We start from the raw sequence: 9,158 nt of genomic DNA on the forward strand, positions 1-9,158 counted from the left end.
CCAGAGCTCACTCCAGTGTCGGCTCTAACCCCTGAGTTTGCTCCAGTGCCAGCTCCTCGAAAGCGCCTTGCTGTGCCTGCTACTCCAGAGCGCCCTCCAGTGCCAGCTCCTCGTAAGCGCTTCCCAGTTCCCGAGTCTAGCCCAGTGAGGGCTCCTGATCCCCCGTTGAGCCCAGGGAGGGCTCCAGTTCCCTGTCATGGCCCACAGAGGGCTTTGGAGCCCGTAAGCATCCCCAAGTATTTCTTTTGGGGGGGTAGTAGGGCTCCAGCTGTAGAGGCCGGGACGGTGGACACGTGAACTACCTGCAACCTGAACTACCTGCTCCACCGTGGCCTCCGAGTCTGCCTGCTCCGCCATGGCACCCCGAACTGCCAGATCCACCATGGCACCCCGAACTGCCAGATCCCCCATGGGTCCCGGAACGGGCGCCGCCCTGAAGGCCTTCCATCTGTTAACCCTGTTCCTAGAGGCCTCCAGGGAGCGCCCACCCCCCCTCCCCGTTGGATGTTATACGGCGCGGGATGCGCCTTCCGGGAGGGGGGAGTCATGTCAGACTTTGTTCCGTGTTTTGCTCCACATGTGCCCTTCTTGCCCATATTTGGTTAGTTTCCTGTTCCTGTCCTGATTATGTTGATTTAATTCCAGGTGTTCCCCGTTTATTTCCATTGATCCCAGGTGTGTCTCGTCATCCCCTCATCTTGTCATGTGTTTAAATAGTGTTCTCTGTTTTTAGTTCAGTGTCTGGTATTGTTCATGTCTACCTGTGCTTTGTGAGTTTTCCTTGTTTCCTTATTGTAATTAAACTTCTCTGGATTGATGTACTCCTCGTCTCCCTCCGTTCCTTGCTCCGTACTCCACTCAGTAGTGCAACCGTGACACATATGAGATGCAGTGAAAAGGAATAAACCTCCACAAATTCGTGACATGTTTTCTAAACGTTTAAACTAACATTGCATGACTTTCTATATATCTCTTGTGTGAGACGCGAGTGCAGCAGTCGTATTTGTCCGTCTAAAAAATGCGCTGAATATGCGTTCTGTGTGAATGACTTGGTTTTGGTTTTAACTTAATCAAGATCTTGTCCGCATTGAGCTAATATATTTCTCTAATATTTTGAATGAATAACACAGCAGCGGCACATCTCGTGGGCTAGACTAACAACACATTAAAATGCAACAACGTCACTTCATCATCATTGCATCTGGTGCCACTGATGACGCTTCCTGACGCACTTATTTATTTTAAATTCGATATTTTTATATTTGTGGTAGCCTCCCATTCACTGCTATAGAAATGTATCCACTTATTACGCTATTATGCTATCCTTTCACTGCTGAGAAATCCGGAAATCCAAAAAGGTCCATAGTTGTTGTTGTTGTTGTAATTATTAAAATAAAATAATCCTTATTAAATATTTTACAGTTCAGTAGGATTAGTGATATTTATTCTTTTGCATTGATTCAATTAGATAATAACTTGATTAGATAATCATGATAATAATAATAATAATAATAATAATAATTTTAACAAAAATAATAATACATTGAAAATATTGATAATAATAAAATAGTATTTAGATGTGTTTCCCTAATTTTTAATGAAAAAAAAAGTCATGGCCCACAGAGGGCTTTGGAGCCCGTAAGCATCCCCAAGTATTTCTTTTGGGGGGGTAGTAGGGCTCCAGCTGTAGAGGCCGGGACGGTGGACACGTGAACTACCTGCAACCTGAACTACCTGCTCCACCGTGGCCTCCGAGTCTGCCTGCTCCGCCATGGGACCCCGAACTGCCAGATCCACCATGGCGCCCCGAACTGCCAGATCCCCCATGGGTCCCGGAACGGGCGCCGCCCTGAAGGCCTTCCATCTGTTAACCCTGTTCCTAGAGGCCTCCAGGGAGCGCCCACCCCCCCTCACCGTTGGATGTTATACGGCGCGGGATGCGCCTTCCGGGAGGGGGGAGTCATGTCAGACTTTGTTCCGTGTTTTGCTCCACATGTGCCCTTCTTGCCCATATTTGGTTAGTTTCCTGTTCCTGTCCTGATTATGTTGATTTAATTCCAGGTGTTCCCCGTTTATTTCCATTGATCCCAGGTGTGTCTCGTCATCCCCTCATCTTGTCATGTGTTTAAATAGTGTTCTCTGTTTTTAGTTCAGTGTCTGGTATTGTTCATGTCTACCTGTGCTTTGTGAGTTTTCCTTGTTTCCTTATTGTAATTAAACTTCTCTGGATTGATGTACTCCTCGTCTCCCTCCGTTCCTTGCTCCGTACTCCACTCAGTAGTGCAACCGTGACACATATGAGATGCAGTGAAAAGGAATAAACCTCCACAAATTCGTGACATGTTTTCTAAACGTTTAAACTAACATTGCATGACTTTCTATATATCTCTTGTGTGAGACGCGAGTGCAGCAGTCGTATTTGTCCGTCTAAAAAATGCGCTGAATATGCGTTCTGTGTGAATGACTTGGTTTTGGTTTTAACTTAATCAAGATCTTGTCCGCATTGAGCTAATATATTTCTCTAATATTTTGAATGAATAACACAGCAGCGGCACATCTCGTGGGCTAGACTAACAACACATTAAAATGCAACAACGTCACTTACATCATCATTGCATCTGGTGCCACTGATGACGCTTCCTGACGCACTTATTTATTTTAAATTCGATATTTTTATATTTGTGGTAGCCTCCCATTCACTGCTATAGAAATGTATCCACTTATTACGCTATTATGCTATCCTTTCACTGCTGAGAAATCCGGAAATCCAAAAAGGTCCATAGTTGTTGTTGTTGTTGTAATTATTAAAATAAAATAATCCTTATTAAATATTTTACAGTTCAGTAGGATTAGTGATATTTATTCTTTTGCATTGATTCAATTAGATAATAACTTGATTAGATAATCATGATAATAATAATAATAATAATAATAATAATTTTAACAAAAATAATAATACATTGAAAATATTGATAATAATAAAATAGTATTTAGATGTGTTTCCCTAATTTTTAATGAAAAAAAAAAGCATATACAGTTTCATGGGCAGAAAAGATATTAATGGCTATTAATTTTAATGGCTAGTAATATGAATGGCGTGTTTTCAAAAAGCAACATATTTCAGGTTTGATGTGGATGAATTGGCATTTACTACTACTGATGGGCTGTTGGGGTCCTGAGACAAAAAAGGTTAGGAAATACTAACACAGGGCAGGTAGCACAGGGGAGGAACCAGGGCTCATATCATTACGATCGCAGGGCTGATAAGACCAATAATCCTCCAGGCTGTGATAAAGGTGTATGGGGCCATCAGGGGATCTATGCCAGCTTATTCCCCACAAAGCCATTCTCAAAGAGCCAATCTGCAGTGTTGATCAACGTTAACATCAGGCATGATACCACAGACATTTTACAATTGGGATCGACCGGACTCAAAACACTATTGGTCTCTCTGAAATGAAACTAAATAAGAACAGCTATAGTTCTGTGTCCGTCCAAGCTGCATTTGAGATGTTTAACGGGTGTTTACACTCACCATGTGATGGAACAAATCAGATAGACGTCCAATGACACAGTCTTTTACACCGAACGTGTTGTGTCACTGAATGCTGAACAATGACAGCTAGTGAAATATTGGCCCTTTTCCAAAATCTATTGATCTGCCTCACTGCCTACATGGGCAACTTCCCTCTAAATCAGCATCCTAACCATCATGGCATCTCAAATAATTCTTAAAAACATCCAAAATAAGCCAAACATGCACTGCATGACTGAAAATATCTCCCTGTGGACACTTAAAGACTCAGTTTCTTGTCTCCTGTCATGTTGCTGTGCACACTACACAACTGATCGCTGACTAGGTCCGTCAATTACAAGATCATTCTTCTCCCTGATCCTTGAATACTTTCTGCACGAATTTGCTCACGTACAAACAGGAGAGCTGATTTGTGAGAACAGCTCAACAAACAAGTCATCTCACTGCAGAACTTCAGTGGACGGGATGGACTGCGATCTGTGACTTCTTGTATCAAACTAGCCATCAACTTGAATCAATCAAAGGCAACATGCTGTAGTTCTGTAGTAGTACAGTATATATTTGGCTATTGGCAGCAACACAAATAGCGCTCTGCATAGGAGACTTGACACACACAGTTGATTTTGACATTGCTGCTAAGAGAATACTGCAATACTCTTTAAGCATAAAAATAAAAAGGGCTGAAATGTTTGATGAATTATATCCCAATATTTAATTTAATTAAAATGAAGGGGGCAGTATTTAATTGTTATTGTTTTGGAGAAGTGAAATACTACCAAATATTTAATTTAACTACGGAACCATTTGTCCAATTAACTTGAAAATTGGCATGCATCAATGTTCTCATTTTAAATAGTAGACATAACATTTTAATTGACTGGAATTTTTTTATATTGAATTAATTTATATTATATTATATATACATTTATATCTATTTTTCACATTATTTATTTATTTTATTTTCATTTATTTTCATTTTTTTCCACAGATCATTGCACTGCTGCATTGAATTTAAAACAAGGTATGTTAGGAAGCCGCTTAATTTAGTATGCTTGATCCTTGAAAAAGAGCAGTTTATCTAGATTTCTTTTCTGGCTAAAGGGATAGTTCACCAAACAATTTTAATTCTGTTATCCTTTACTCACCCTTACATCATCCAAAATGTCTGCGCACGAATGTTAAGCTCCAAACAAATTCCATTTGTCATCATTTATTTTTAATTTACTATTTACTTTTCACAATTATTACCATCTGTTACACATATTTTCCATTTGTCAGGCTGTGTAGTCCACTACACTGTATATCAATGGAAATTTTGTGCTGCTTCTTTCATATGAAACAAAAATATTGCCTTGATTTATTTGACGTTTACTACAGTTTTAACAGGTCACTGCTCAAATCAACAGCAACTTTCAAGTAGTCTTCTCAAATGAGGCAGTGGAATTTTACTCTACTAAAGTGGAGCAGCTGATTATTGAGAAACATAAAGGGTAAATGATTTTAGAGAGGAATGAAAAATGGATGGACATTTGCAAGCCAACAGATCTAACAAAATACCAGTTACTTTCAAATCAAAGGACTCTTAAACTCCAAGATGGCATCTGATTGCAGCACATTAAAATATAGTCGCTGCAAAAAAACAAAAAAGAAAGTAATACAATTCTACTTTTTTTCTATAGCTGTACTGAGACGTTCTCAGCAACTCACAGAAAGACAGATGAGAGAATGGCGTGCTGTCTTTCACCTGTGGCAGGAAGCTCTGCTCACACGTCTGCTCAAGCCCCCATTAAGAACTGCAAAGATTTAAACTGTCAATCAGACACCAAAGGGAAGACTGCAGAGCTTTCACATTCAATTACAGTGGGACAAGCTATTGCGTGAGCGCTCGCTTCTTTATGGCCAATGTAAAAATAGAAAGACATATTTTTCAGCTAGATATCTCAATCTTGTATACAATATTTTCTAAATTCTTGACAATTTATGAGATGATGTTTATGATGAATACTGTATATAAAAATCATATACATTTGATCATATCTAAATTATTTTCCACTCAACTTGCAATCAAATGAATGAGCCAATGGTTATTTAAAACACTGTTATGAATAAACTCCACTTCATCTAACTACCTGTTAAGTTGTTTATGTGCCATTTAATTCTATGTGATTTTTCCCCTCTTTGTACTGAAATGCTTTTGCACTCCATGTGTTTAAATGAACATACTACAGCTGATTTATAATTTTCTTCTTGAATTTTCAACCATATCTTGTGTCTATATGTGTTGTTGTCTTGGCAACTAACTCCCTTGTGCACCATTGCACCATCAACACATCACTCAGGGGTAAAATAAAAAATGTGTTCGCATTTAAATGAAGATTTTTATGGGTACCCTAAGTTATCCAAACCCACGTCTCTCAATTATTCTTGCATTATGTGTACATTCTGTGGCTGAAATCTGAACTCTTTAACATTTCAAATTTGAACAACTATGTTTATTTTTAGTGCATGGAGCAGCTTTATACTATTTAATCCATTACATTTTACAATCTAGACAAAATAATGGGATATTAAACATCAGCTAATACATCAACAAAACTTTAATGATATACATCACACCATTTACAATTCTACTTGTGTCTAATGACTGCATACAAAATACAAAAGCAAGATGATGATTCAGTTTCAGGGCAAAATGCTCTTTTTCATTGTCAGACAAATAAATGAATAGTTAAATACAAAAACTGCGCCCTCTGAGAGCTACTTTACCACCCATAACATCTGTTGAGACATAGCTACAGGTGTTGAACTAGCTATAAAGACATGAACAGAGATCTGCAAGCAGGAAAAAAAGGTATACACGTTAAATCAAAAGCTTAAAAAGCCCAAACAGCCACTATAACGCGATTCAAATCCACAGTAAGCCATTACGCAGACTAAATTACAAAAATGATACGATTTAGTATATTTAAAAAAAATCCTGTTACACTATACACAGGTGTAAAGCAAGACTAAACAACATATACATTGACTTGTACTCACAGGTAACAGAATAAAGCTAGTAATAGTTCCTACTTAAGCTTATTAGACTGTAATTCACAATGTTAAATGAAAGAATACAATTCAGGCAACACAATTCACGTATAAATCCATAGAAAGGCATCTCACCTGTGGATTTCTCATTCACTGCTGTGCGATGCGCCGGCGACTGTTTCTGTGCGTCTCTCAGACTTTTCTTCGCCCATCCAAATCTACGCAACTGGTTGGTGGTATATCCCTTTAAGTCGGGAGATGTCAACTAAGCAATAAACGTTCATTTGTCCTCATCTGATGACAGCAAAACGTTTTAATTTCTCCGAGACGTTTCCATCTGCTCTTGTGCGCGCCGGTATGAGCTATATATGGTAAACGGAAGTGCAAGACTACTTTGCATGCCTCGAGCTGTTGCTGAGGGGCTGTCAAGCCGCTTTGCCAAGAAAGGACAGCTTTACCTACTATTATAGAACAAGACAATGTTTTCGTTTTATGTGTAGGTCATGTGCAGCAACATAAAATAATAATAAAAAAGACTTCGTTATGCAAAACAGGTATAAACGTCCAGAAAGTGTGAGTATTTGTAGCTACAGCAAGTCATCTGCTTTGTATGGAGAATAATAGATTCTCTATAAGGGTTGCATGAGTATCGCCTGCCAAACAGATGAATATCACAGTCTGGACAGCCTACAATTTTATAAATCAGCCCAATAATTGACTCTCCCTTACTGTGGGTTTGCCAGCATTGCATAACTAGGGCAAATTTCACAAAACCTCCATAAAACCTCTAGGCTATTGTTTTCAGAGCTCACTGAAAGAAAGCCACAGCCGAGACTTGGCATTTATGTAGGTCTCCTCTATGTTGTTCCAATTAGACAAACCAGTAGGAGGAGGTGCTACCCTGCAGACAGTAGATCTGAGACATTTATTAGTTTGAGTAAAACAGAAGCGTGGACTCGAGCTCCCAAACAGTCTCATGCTGTCACAGACCAAACGTGTGTTCATACACATGCATGTGAGAATATGAGAAAACACGATGCTTTTAGTGCTCAGGGCCAGAGGGAAAAAGAAAACACAGGACATTGAGGAGTCTTTGTAGATCACAAGAGGAAAATTACCTCCACTCGAAGAACATCGCTGAGATGTTTTGTTCCTTATTCTGTTGTGTTTCTAATTTAAATGTGTGCACGTGACAGGATATATGGGGGAGTTCTTTCAAATTGGCCCACTCTCTCACTAGGCTGATCTTATTGAGCTGTGGTTATTGATTACCGGTCTTTCAAGGTAGGAAACCAGATTAGATTAGTGTCAACACAGCTATTGGATGAGCCAATGTCAGTCTCAAAAGACAGATCTGGCAAGTCAATTCAGGAAATTAAAACACAATCTTTGCCAAATGCCAGTTGTTCATTTAGTTTAATGTCCCACACAAGAGCTTTTAAACTCAAGAAGAACCCATATGATTCAATCACGGGCCATTTTTGTTCAAAGAATTGTGGAAACCTGGGGCCGAAGGTCCTAATTAATTCTGTAAACCCTTTTTTTTTTATGAAACAGTTTATTGAAAACAAAATGTATATATAAAAAATTTTTATAGTATAGCAAACTTACATAAAATGCATAATAATATCAGTTGTCACTCTGTATCTCCCAATAAATGTCTTACTAAGATGATATTTAAATGCTTAGTTTTATGATCGAAGCTCTGTAGTTTTATTGCGGGGGTGAAAACATATGCAACACACACACACAGACAAAAAGTTTCCTCAAAACCTGCTGTATCATATTCGATGCTCACCTTGAACATAATATTTCTGAAAATTATGTATGGATAATCAAGTAAAGTTGCTTCAGTTCATTAAGTGGTGACTCTTTAAATATTATTAACAATGTGAAAGATATTCTTATGTTTACTTTATAAAAAATTAGTAAAGGTTTCACAACAAAAAAGAATAACGACCCGAAGGGGGAGGTTTTTACAATTATATCAAAAGCCAAAATATAAACTATCAGTCAATTGATAATGCATGTAGTAGATTGTGAACAACAGGTTTTTCAGCAATTTCAATCATGTTGATAATTCAGAGACCTTAGAAATTTGCATATCAAATATGATACAGTACAGTTTATAGAGTTAGCTTCTCAATGGTTTATCCTACAGAAATGAGATTGAATGGAGTGTCTTGAAGTCTAATTTTTAGATTTTTCTCCTCAGAAAAAGATCTCCACATGTGTCTCCTTTAAAGGGGTTATATGATGTTGCTAAAAAGAATGCGTTTTAAGGTTAAAAAAACACATTATTTTCCCCATACTGTACAGTGTTTCTCCTCTATGCCCCGCCTTTCTGAAATGCGTCGATTTTTACAAAGCTCATCGGTCTGAAAAGCGAGGTGTGCTCTGATTGGCCAGCTATCCAGTGCGTTGTGATTGGCAGAATACATCAAGCGTGTGACCGAAATGTTACACCCCTTACCATACTGTGATGCCCTGTCCGGCCGGAGCGACGAGACAAAAACATTAAAACCCATTATAAACGAGGCATTTGTTGCATCCAGTGGGGACATAATTACGGATTATAATGACTTATACTGTC

General features: G+C 38.6%; 1 protein-coding gene across 1 annotated transcript in view; it reads right to left on the bottom strand.

Moving 5' to 3' along the window:
- Window positions 1–6,805, bottom strand: part of LOC107550313 (BAI1-associated protein 3-like) — a 91,027-nt gene extending 84,222 nt beyond the window's left edge. Inside the window, exon 1 of the mRNA XM_016231583.1 lies at window positions 6,701–6,805. The gene's annotated coding sequence lies outside the window, so the exon portion shown is untranslated. The remainder of the gene's footprint in view (window positions 1–6,700) is intronic.
- Window positions 6,806–9,158: the final 2,353 nt, after the last annotated feature.

The sequence above is a fragment of the Sinocyclocheilus grahami genome, unplaced genomic scaffold, assembly GCF_001515645.1.
Source record: "Sinocyclocheilus grahami isolate Dianchi unplaced genomic scaffold, SAMN03320097.WGS_v1.1 scaffold395.1, whole genome shotgun sequence".
In the NCBI taxonomy this organism is placed as follows: domain Eukaryota; kingdom Metazoa; phylum Chordata; class Actinopteri; order Cypriniformes; family Cyprinidae; genus Sinocyclocheilus; species Sinocyclocheilus grahami.